At 35.4% G+C, this 11,849-nt stretch overlaps 1 long non-coding RNA gene across 1 annotated transcript; it reads right to left on the bottom strand.

Annotated features, from left to right (window-relative positions):
• Window positions 1–5,015: 5,015 nt before the first annotated feature.
• Window positions 5,016–6,211, bottom strand: LOC145119434 (uncharacterized). The gene is made up of 3 exons (XR_013713851.1): window positions 6,090–6,211; window positions 5,862–5,932; window positions 5,016–5,122 (listed from the first exon to the last, which is right to left on the bottom strand). It is a non-coding gene; the product is annotated as an uncharacterized LOC145119434 (long non-coding RNA).
• Between the last annotated feature and the right edge of the window lie 5,638 nt (window positions 6,212–11,849).

An 11,849-nucleotide genomic window follows, 5' to 3' on the forward strand; every position in this document is an offset into this window, starting at 1 on the left:
GATTTCATCACAAAGCTTCCTAGGACCGCACGGGGAATGGATTCGATTTGGGTCATCGTGGATCGATTGACCAAGAGTGCTCATTTCATCCCTATCCAGGAGAGTATCTCGGCCGAGAAGTTGGCCGATATCTACATCCGAGAGGTAGTAGCTCGACACGGAGTGCCAGTCTCCGTGATTTCTGACAGAGACGTACGGTTCACTTCCAGATTCTGGAAGAAGTTTCACGACGAGTTGGGTACTCGTCTACACTTTAGCACTGCTTTTCACCCGCAGACGGATGGTCAGAGCGAGCGGACCATCCAGACTTTGGAGGATATGCTGCGGGCATGCTATCTAGACTTTGGTGGTAGCTGGGATACCTACCTTCCCTTGGCAGAGTTTTCCTACAATAATAGCTAACACGCGAGCATCGACCGTCCTCCCTTCGAGATGTTGTACGGGAGGAAGTGCAGGACCCCGATTTGCTGGGGTGAGGTTGGGAAAAGGGTCATGGGGAGTACCGAAGTGGTACTCAAGACGACGGAGAGGATCCAGCAGGTCCGGAGCAGGCTTCAGACTGCTCAGAGTCGGCATAAAAGTTATGCCGACAAGCGCCGTTCGGACCTGGAATTCCAAGTCGGGGATATGGTTCTCCTGAAGGTGTCGCCTTGGAAAGGTGCCATCCGGTTCAGGAAGCGGGGCAAGTTAGGCCCCAGGTACATCGGTCCTTTCAGGGTTGCAGCCTAGGTGGGCAAGGTGGCGTATAGGCTGGATTTTCCAGCCGAGCTTAGCCAGATTCACAGTACCTTTCACGTCTCCCAGCTACAGAAGTGCCTGGTGACTCTGCAGTGGTGCCTCTGGAGGATATTCAGGTGGACGACAGCCTGAACTACATTGAGCGGCCAGTAGCTATTCTAGACAGGAAGACGAAGGCGCTGAGGAACAAGGAAGTAGATTTGGTGAAGGTGTAGTGGCAGCACCGCAAGGGCTCGGAATGGACGTGGGAGCCAGAAGACGAGATGAGGGAGCATTACCCCGAGTTATTCCCGATAGCAGCAGACTTCGAGGACGAAGTCTAATTCAATTGTGGGAGATTTGTAACATCCGAGATTTATAAGGTACTAATCTTTTATTTGTATAAGGTTATTAGTTTTATATGGTTGGGCTTGGACCTTTGGGCCCATGTGATTGGGCTGAGGAAGCACGTACGCGGAGCGTACCTTGGCATGTATGCTCAATGTACTCAACAAACTAGAACGCGGAGGCCATGCTGGTACGCCCAGCGTACGTATGCAGGTTCTAAAACCCTAAATTTTAGGGTTTGATCCCGATACAAAGGACCTTATGCCTTTGGTCCATCCTCCCTCTCACCCTTAGACAGTTACCACGAAAACCCTAACCCATATTTGTGTGTTCTTGTGATTTGGAAGCCATTTGAGAGTATCTTGGTGTAGTATTGGTGTTTCGAAAGAGAAAGGAGCTTGAAGAAGGAGCAAGGATTCAAAAGGAGCTTGTAGATCCAGGATATTGGCACCATTTCTGACTAATTTGAGGTATCAAGCTTCAAACTTGATCAGTGCATGTCTAGATTTGATGTTGGGGTGTTTTATGCCACTTTTGGACTCCATTGTTGAGGCTTCTTGCATCTTGATGATTTTAGACCATAAGAGCTATCCTTTTGGGCTCTTAGAGGCACTAAGATTCATAAAAATCGGAACTTGATGGTTAAGCCACAACCATGCAAGTGTTTGATGGTCATAAAGCTTTTTAAAGGACCAAAATCATGTTTTGACCCCAACCATGCATGCAAGCACATAAAGTTTGTGACTTTATGGATTAGGAGGTCTTAAAGGACCTGGATCTATATTTTGGACGTGAAGACTTAATGGATTAAGTCACAAATGAAGTCCCAAGAAAGCTGGCCAGTACGCTAAGCGTATACCTTGGTACGTTGCGCGTACTGGGTCAACTTCCCGTTTGCGGTCAAGGCCAGCGTATGCTGGGCGTATGTGCCAGGTACGCCGCACGTACGCATGCAGAGTGGCTACCTTGGGATTTTTTTGCTCTTAGAGGGCTGGGCCTGGACTATTGGGCCTTATGGCCCACTGTGGAGTATAGTTCTGGGCCTGGGAATTTGGAATTAGAAGTATTGGGCCTTTTGGGCCATAGTGGGCCACTCGAGATTATTTATTTTGGGCTAAGGATTTATTGGACTTGTTAAAAGGCCCATTTGAAGAGTTGGGCCCAATTTAGAAAATTGGGCCATTAGTGGGCCTTAGTCTGTTAATTGTGTGCTGGGAAAGATAAGATGGAAATGGGCCTTGGGAATGGTCCAATTTAGAACAAAGGGGTAAAATGGTCATTTTACCCTAGGAAGTATTATAGATTTTGATTGAGTGTTGTTATGATTATGATAGCCGGGAGTCATCGGAGCAGCTGTTAGAGATTACTTTCCGGGAGAATCGACACTTAGCTTTACGAGGTGAGTTACCTTCCAGTAGAAGTGGGTCTACAGCCACAATGTCGGCCCACTAGTAGGTATTTGTTTGTTAGGTAATTGTCTTTGTGATAATTACCCGGGTTTGCCACTATCTGATATGTTCTATATGCACGTATGTTATGATGCTAGGTGATAGTGGTAGTAAGGGGAATAGTCCCCATGTTACGGTTGAAATAAACCAGAGGGTAGGTCGGGCACCCCGGTATACCTGACAGTATAATTATGTCATGTTATTATGTGGTAGTAGTAGGGGGTGAAATAGTCCCCGTAACCGGTTGAGATAAACCGGAAGGGTAGGTCGGACACCCCGGTATGTCTGACAGGGGTAGGTTAGGCACCCCGGTATGCCTAACAGGGTAGGTCGGGTACCCAGATATGTCTGACAGTATGTTTATAGTATGGTATGTGGTATGATAGGGGAACTCACTAAGCTTTGTGCTTACAGTTTCCAGTTTTGTTTTCAGGTACCTCTTCTTCGAAGGGGAATGAGCCGGCATGGTAGCAGCGCATCACACACACATTATTTCCGCATTATGAGATTCTTGGGATTGTACTCTGACATTATTACTATTTTATGATTTGGTTTGAGACACGTGACTATGTTTTATGATATGATATGATTCGATGATGTTTTTCAGTAAACCGTTTGATAAGTTACTTAATTAAAAACAAAATTTTTGGTTTTGAAAATTGGGATGTTACGACATGACTGAAAAGCATCGATTTTTATGTTGTATTAGACCTTAGGAAGCTTTCTTGAAAGTTTGAAAGGGTGGCTTAATGGATTGAGAGCCTAATCCATTAGGCTGTGAAAGCCCAGTTTCCACGACGTGATGCCCGTCACGATGTGGCGACTGGGGGGTTGCCTGTCTGTTTTGTCAAGAAGTTTCCATGACGTGGCCTATGGATGGCCACTATGTGGATACCTACTGAGGTTGACGTTGACCGTTGACTTTGATTATAGTTGACTTTTGGTCAATTTAACGATTTTTGGGTGTAAACTGAGAGGGTACTTCTTTATTGTTGTTAGGTGTCTCGTTTTACTGGTCTTCACTGTGTGAGAGCTCTTGTGTTTGGCTTCTATCTGCGAGGTGAGACTTCTTACTGTATTACATATGCCATAGTGGTGTGCATGCTAGACTAGCTGAGTCTTATTTACTGATTGCGGTTATATGTATTATTGAGTTGCTAAGAACTCCAGGACTACTGATAGTCCCCAAAGTTGTTGATAACCCCAGGGTTGATGATAACCCATAAGGCATGTTGTTTGCCCACAAGACTGTTGATAGTCCTCATGACTGCTAATAGTCACAGGGTTACTGATAACCCGTAGCTGTTTATTATGATGTGTTATATGTGATATTTTGGGGAACTCACTAAGCTTCATGCTTACAGTTGTGGATTTAAATGTGTTTCAGGTACTTCAGATGATCGTGGGAAAGCGAAGGCTTGACTATACACTCTCATCGACAACTTTCATGATTCCATATTTTGTGATATTCTGATTTTTGGGATGATTGTATTTTGATGCTTATGATATTCTTGACTTTTTTTCCTAGAAAAAATGTTTTTGTATAACTTAAGAATGAAAACTTTGGTTATGGTTTTTGGGACGGTACAATAGTCAAGTGAAGAAGGTTGGTGGTTGATGGAAGTAATGGTGGTAATTTTGATGACAATGGTGGCAGTGGTGGTCGCATTGGTGGCTATGATGGCAACTCCAGCAGAAGAGAAGCTCTCCCGATGGAGGAGAAAGAAATATAATAGGATGAAGAGTTTTATTAGGTGTGTCATGTGTGCTGAGGGGTGAGCCCAAGTTTTTAAAATTTTAATTTTAAAATTTAATTAATTTAGCTCTTATAACAATTAAAAAAATTAGAAATAAAAGTTATAAGGGCACATAAGTAATTTCAAGTATATAAGGACCAAAATCACTAAATTATTCAATCTTGGACCACTCAAGCACCACCAAACCTTTTTGGACAAAAATCACATAATTTTGACAAACACATGGACAATTTTTGCAATTTGTCTTAATAAAATAAAAAGCAAGTAAAATGCAATTAGGTAAGGAACGGTTAGACCATCCACATCAATACAATGTTACTGATTTTAAATTTTACCCTTTTACAGTCGTCTTTACATCAATAAAATATTACTTTTCTATCAAATGTGGTCCCTATTGCCACATCAACAACTATTTATATATATATATATATATATATATATATATATATATATATATATATATATATATATATATATATATATCATTTGTCTCTATTCTAAGATGCACTTTTGCCACATGTCATATTATTAAGCTATATTCACAAAAATCGTCCAACACAACACATCTACATCGATCCACTTTTTTTGGTAACAAATCAATTGCTTTTTAAAATTTGAAACAAATAATCCTATCCTAATTTATTTTCGATATGTTTGTAATACCAATTCAAAATTGCAATTAAACATGTCAGGTTTTCAATCTATCCCATAAAATCTGGGATTTTATTATTGTGAATACCTAAAAGTACCTATTATATAGCCCATTCTTCGTTCAAACTTCATATGAAAACCACGACACCTTCATTATAGTTCAAAAAAATATTGCTTTCACATCTTCAATTATCACGATTTCTACAAGAGATACATCAAAAAAAAATCAGGGTAGTACATCTTCAATCAACACTAATAATGTTCTGTTTCGATTTTTAACGTGGTTAGTTTTTTGTGCATGTGTAATCATGTAATGATTCTTCTTCCTGTTTGAATTTCTATAGAGTATTAGTTGTTAGTCTGAAATAGTAATTTTATGTAATGCATGTAACAATTTCATTTATGCAATGTTGTATTTCAATTATCCATACTAGAAACGCCTAAAAAAAATCATATTTTAATTAATAAATCATGTTGCTGACATATTCTTTAAACTACTATGCAATCTTTTATCACTGAAATATTTTTCTATAGAAATAAACTATAAATATAGCCTAGTAGCTTCAAAAGCAATCCTTTTATACCATTGTACTTCATAACAATCAAAGTAATCTCTCAAAGGGTAAAACTGTAATTTTTCATGTTATGTATATATTCCCTTTAAATAAAAGGGTAAACTTTAATGCTATATATGTTCCATTTAAATAAAGTACAATACTGTTTTTTCCTACTGTTTATACTTTATGTTTAAATAAATGAGATTTTTTTCATTTATTCTCTACCCTAATATAACAATGTACTTTACAGTTTTACTTTCTGTGAAATATAACATCCTACTTTAAATTTCCGTTAAACACGTAAATATATGAAAATAGGTACCATTTCATTTTCTGCCACACTTTGAAAATTCTATAAAATGCCAACTAATATCATTGTTTACCTTTTGTGCTAAGCCTGCAACAGTTGACTCAATAACCATCGTCAAGCCATTTGATTATATAGATTTCCAACCTAAAAACAACAAAACATACATATGTGTCAATGATTTTTTGTTATAAAAAGTAATGAATATACAATGTTATCTAAATATTGAATATGATAATACAAGAGCCCCTAACTGTTTCTTTTAGTTTTTGTGTTCATATATTCTTAAAATAACACAACAGACCTGTGCAACAGCTTTGTTCCGAGAAGTATCTTAATGGTGGTGAGAAGAGATAAAAAATAGATTGAATAAAGAAGAACCTAGATGGGTGGTTGAAGTTAAGGGAGTATGTTATAGCTTTTAGGCATTATTTGGGGGTGATCGACAGATAATTGCGAAGGGAATTGGCAGTCTATGTCAAACAAAATAGTTTGAATTATTTAAAGTAATTAAAATTAATTAGGTGAGAAAAGTACAAAAGCGATGGAGTAAATTGGAAAATTTGGGCTATTAGGCTGGAGGGAGTGGTGTCACACTTCCTCATTTTGTCACACTGCCACGTAAGTGACACATCAACATTTACTACGAAAGTGTGGTTTAATGTCACACCTAAGTGGTACCACACTCCTTTATTTATTTATTTATTTTTAAATATAAATTTTTTAATTTTAATTAAAAACAAAAGAGACAGCCAAAACAAGCTAGCCAATCACAAAGCATCACCAAGCGCTCCCTCCAATTGCCACACTGCGGCCTAGGTCGCACCCTAACCGCACCGGAGGGCCGGTGTTCCGGCTGAAGTGGCAAGGAGACTACGGTCTCTACCGTAGCCACTCCCCCGGTCTTATTTTCAAATGTTCAAGATTTAATATACATCGTCTTTTAATTGAGCTCATATATTTAAGTATACAAATTTATTTTTAATGGATATTTATCAAAATTTCTTATTATGTTGAGTCGTTTATTTGAGTTCATAAAAAATTATACTTCATGTATTAGGTAAACTTTTAAAATGAAATTTACAAAGCAACTCTTTTACTAATATTTTTTATTTAAGTTTTATTTATGTTAATATAGTTAGTTATATGTACAAATTTACGTTAAATCCAAATAACACTAACCTATAATTCTATTTTTTTAAATATATACAAATTTACGTGGTATACCTACTCGCACATGACATTATAGGTGATAAAAATTTATGGATCTTCCAATCGACTTTATAACATGTTTTCTCTTTAATGTTATACATTCCTATTTTATAACATGTTTATGAACTAATATTGTTTTACAATTCTTAAATGTTATTCATTCCTATTTTATAACATGTTTACAAATTAATATCATTTTTTTAATATTATTTTTTTTGCACATTCAAAGAATAATATGGACTATACTCATGCTAAAGAAAAAAGAAAAATTAAAAAAATAATATTTGGATAGTAGAAAATCCAAAAATAATCATACTACATCATTACCTCAAAACTAATCAAGTGCACATGTCTTTAACATGAACTAGAATGGTGATAGTCTCCATTTTTTTTTTTATCTTTACTACATGTTTTCAAGGAATTATGTATGTTCTCTAAATTTATAATAAACAAAACCAATATTTTATCAATCAATTAAAATATTAAAGTAAAAAATAATCTTAATATTTTTTGATTAATAAATTTTTAATTTTTCATTATTTTTTATACAGTTCATTATAACATTTAATTGTGTTCATTACTTTTACTTTATAGAACCAAAGGAGGACATGTATTATATTAACGCTAGAGAGAGGAGAAAGATTAGAAAATTTTATTTGGATAATAGAAAATCGAAAAAAAAATCTTGATTTTAGATAAGGATGATAATTTGACCAATAAAACTTTCAATGTTGTATATAAATAATTATTTCAAAATCTATGTTAAAGTATTAGGTTAATTTTACTTATCAAATTAAATCATGATTACTTACAATCGAAAACCCGATGTTTTTCTTTTTACGATCCTTGATTTTTTTTTCTATATAAAAATTTTAGTTATACCGACACGGATTATAACCATGTATATATATATATATATATATATATATATATATATATATATATATATATATTTATTTATTATTTAAATACCGAATATTAATGAATATATATAAATAAATAATAAAAAGTTATGGATTAAATTTGAAAGCAAAACGTAACTTGAAACAAAAGCGTCATATACAAATTTCTTATAGTTAGTTCAAGAACATTAATAGTATTAAGTTAATTGATTTTTATATCTTCAATATCATTAATAGTTTTAAGTTAATTGATTTTTGATAACTAAATATATTCAAATGAGATGACAAATTGATTAATTAAATAAGACAATGAAAAATATTAATTAATAATAAAATTGGGACCATCAGTTTTGCAAGCCTTTCAAGTATTGGAATACGAAAAGAGCTTAGACGTATGCCTAGAGGAGGTATAGAGCAAGCTCAGTGGGACTTGTTTCTGGAGCTGATGCAGGATGTTTACCTTCAGCAGGTTCCGGATAAGCTGGGTTTGTCTCTTGATATTTCTGACACTTTTTCTGTTTCGTCAGCTCGTTATGCCCTAGATAGTGGTTTGGTTACATCGGGAGATATGGTTACTAGATTGAATAATTGGGTCCCTATTAAACTCAATATTCTAATCTGAAGGGTTCAACATTCTAGTATTCCAACGAGCGAGATATTATCTAATAGATGCATTTTGGTTCCCTCAATTATGTGCCCGATTTGTACTTGTGCAGTGGAGACTATTGATCATATTTTTACAGGTTGTTCCGAGTTAATAGATATTTGGGCCATGATTGCTATTTGGTGGAGCTTATCTCTTCCGGCTCAGCTTTCAGTGCAATCTTTAATCAATTGGTTGGATGATGTTAATTTGCAGAGAGGTCAACGGAAGGTGTTTGATGCGGTCATTATCACTTCTTTTTGGTGCATATGGAATTTTCGCAATAAACTATTTTGGAACAATTTTACCAAAGAAGTCTCTTCTTTTTGATGAATTTGTTGAGAAGTCTTTCTTTTGGATCTCTAATAGATGTAGTAATGTTAAGTTACGTTGGAGCGAGTGGCTTCATACCCCTCTTTAGCTACTATTGTGATGTAATTGTTTTTTTCTCTCTAGCTTTTTGCTAGTTTTATTTTATAAAATTCAGCAGTTCCAAAAAGAAAAAAAGTACTGAAAGACATTAATCCATGTGGCATGAAATTGTGGCTGAAGTGGGCTTGTAAATGGTTTGGAAGCCACCGCTGTAAATGGTCTTAGAGGGATAAAAGTCATGAAGGATGCAAATCACATAAGTCCCACATCGATTATGTGGATGTCACACATACTGAAGACTCTTTTTATTATTTATTGATATATATTCATTAATATTTCGGTATATATATATATATATATATATATATATATATATATATATGTTGGATCTTGGGGAATTAAGTGAATGCCCCAAGTGATTAGATGAAAATATATGATGGTTATACGTGTAAGAAAATGTATCAGAGCATGTACGTATATTTAGATTATGTATGAGGTATATGTTAGAAATATGTAGCAGAGCATGTAAGTATACCTAGATATGTATGGTTAGATGAGAAGAGTATTGTTTAGAATACCTAAGAGATATGAGAAGAAGAATTAGATTAAATACTTAACGAGTTAAGTACTAGATGATTAGTAGATGAACTCTTGATGAGATAAATATATAGATTATTCATGGGACAATAGTTATGTGACGAGTCACATAAAAGAGTTAGAGAAGAGTATGATTCCCATGGGAATAAGGGTATGATTCTTATGAGAATAAGAGTATGTGTAATGCCCACAGATTTGGGCTAGACAATTAAGATATAATAAGAGATAAAAATTTCTTATTGGTAGGAGATTATTTAGGATAAATAATCTTAACCAAAGTTATAGTATACGTGACAAGGATTTTGTACATATAAAGAACTCCGAAATCCGACTTTGTATGAAGAAGTTATGCTTCTTCGAAGTTTCGCGGTTAAACTGACACGACTCTGCATATCGTAAAAAGTGAATTTTTTGATAGATTGCTTACTAGCCTAAGTAATATAAACAAAAGTCGTATTAGTCATCAAACTAAGAGCGTGCATATAGAGAATGTCCAAATCTGACTTCGGGAGAGGAAGTTATGATTTTTCAAAAGTTTCAGTGTAGCAGTGCGGACATAGAAATCAAAATTCAAATCGGTTGATTGTTAGCCGAAACAATCTAAGTGAGAGTTTAAGATATCGTAGATATGAACCCGTCTATATAAAGACAGTTGAGAATGGAGTTCGTATAAGGGAGTTATGAATTTCGCATAGACTTTAACAGTCTAAATCAGTCTAAATATGAATTTTAGTTAGAGTGAGAATTAGCGATTAAGACCTTAATGAAAGTAGTAGAGCTCGTCGAGAGGATTCTGGGGATATAAAGAACATAAAAAACGGAGCTGGTATGCAAAATTTATGACTGTCCGAAAATATGCGAGAAAATACCTACGTTGGTGACATGGCAGCACCGGAGTATGCCACGTGGCATTGTCGACCGCCCACTCCTCCAAGAGACAAGGCGACGTGGCAACATGGAATGGTGACATGTGGCATGGTTTTTATAATAATGATGCGGACGAAGGAATGGACGCCACGTGGCAACAAACTAGAGGGAACACGTCAACCAGGTGCGGGACATGCCCTATTGTAAACCTTATAAATATGCTACGAAATCAGCATTCCTTCCTCACAACTTCTCGAAATATCTCGCAAGTACCTTCCCACCTTTGAGTCCGATTTTCTCCCAAAATTTAGAACATTTTAGTAGAATATCTGGAGCTCTAGGAGCGCGACAAAAAGAAACTTTCAAGTAGGGATTCTGCCCGCGCAATCTCCTGGTTTTCGATAAACTCTCTGTAAGTTAAGCTTTACTTATCATAACTCAAGTGTAACTTATATTTATGTTCATAGTCATTATTATGAACTTGTAAATAAGATTTATCTGTGATTTCAAGTCATTATACTAATTGATCTACTTACGGGAATTATGTCTAGGCTGTATTTAGTGAGATGTTTAAAGTGGGATTTCCAAACAGTATACTCTGTATACCAAACATACCCTACCTCTGATATGATACTACATGGTTGTTCCTTACTTGATAGATCTTGATGTAGACATTGGGATTAATGAGGAATCTAGACTATCATTAGTCGTCAAGAATATAATACCAAGACTTAGTGATATGAACTTGGGTCACATCAAAGGAGAAGCTAAGTGCTAAGGTCAAGTTCTGCCTAAATTCTGAGGCATCCACTTTTATCAAGTAAGTGCGTAGTTACTTTCATCATACACACATATATGAAGTATTTAGATAATTGAATGTTATATATGCTTATCTACAAATATATTTTGTGTTAGATGAAATGTTATAAAGATAAATTTTTATTATTTATACCGTATATGTATTTTTATGAATATAATACATTAGGTAATGAAAGATAAAGATCATAAGATGTCATAGTACGATGAAAGATGAAAATGACGATAAGATGTCACGACTTTAATAGTACTATTGTACTAACTCTTGTAGAAACTAGTACTATTGTACTAACGATGTAGGAACTAGTACTATTGTAGTAACGACGTAGGGACGCGTACTATCGTATCAACGATGTAGGAACTAGTACTATTGTACTAATGACGTAGGAACTGGTACCATTTTACTAAAAAAGTAGTCATATAATAGAATATAGATGGAAAACACGATAATTACAACAATGGTCCTTAAGATAGGTCTCTATAGATGAATGAACAAGGTAATGGAAATGGGTAAACGAGTTAATTGTTTGATATGAAATAGATAATTAAACAAATTAACTATAATACTGTGGGTTGAAAACTTATGTACTCACTAGGTTTACCAACCTAACCCACTTAGTTTCTTTGTATCACAGGAAGAAGTACAAAGATAATG

This window comes from Lactuca virosa, chromosome 6 (genome assembly GCF_052849685.1).
Source record: "Lactuca virosa cultivar CGN04683 chromosome 6, Lactuca_virosa_CGN04683_v6, whole genome shotgun sequence".
Lineage (NCBI taxonomy): Eukaryota > Viridiplantae > Streptophyta > Magnoliopsida > Asterales > Asteraceae > Lactuca > Lactuca virosa.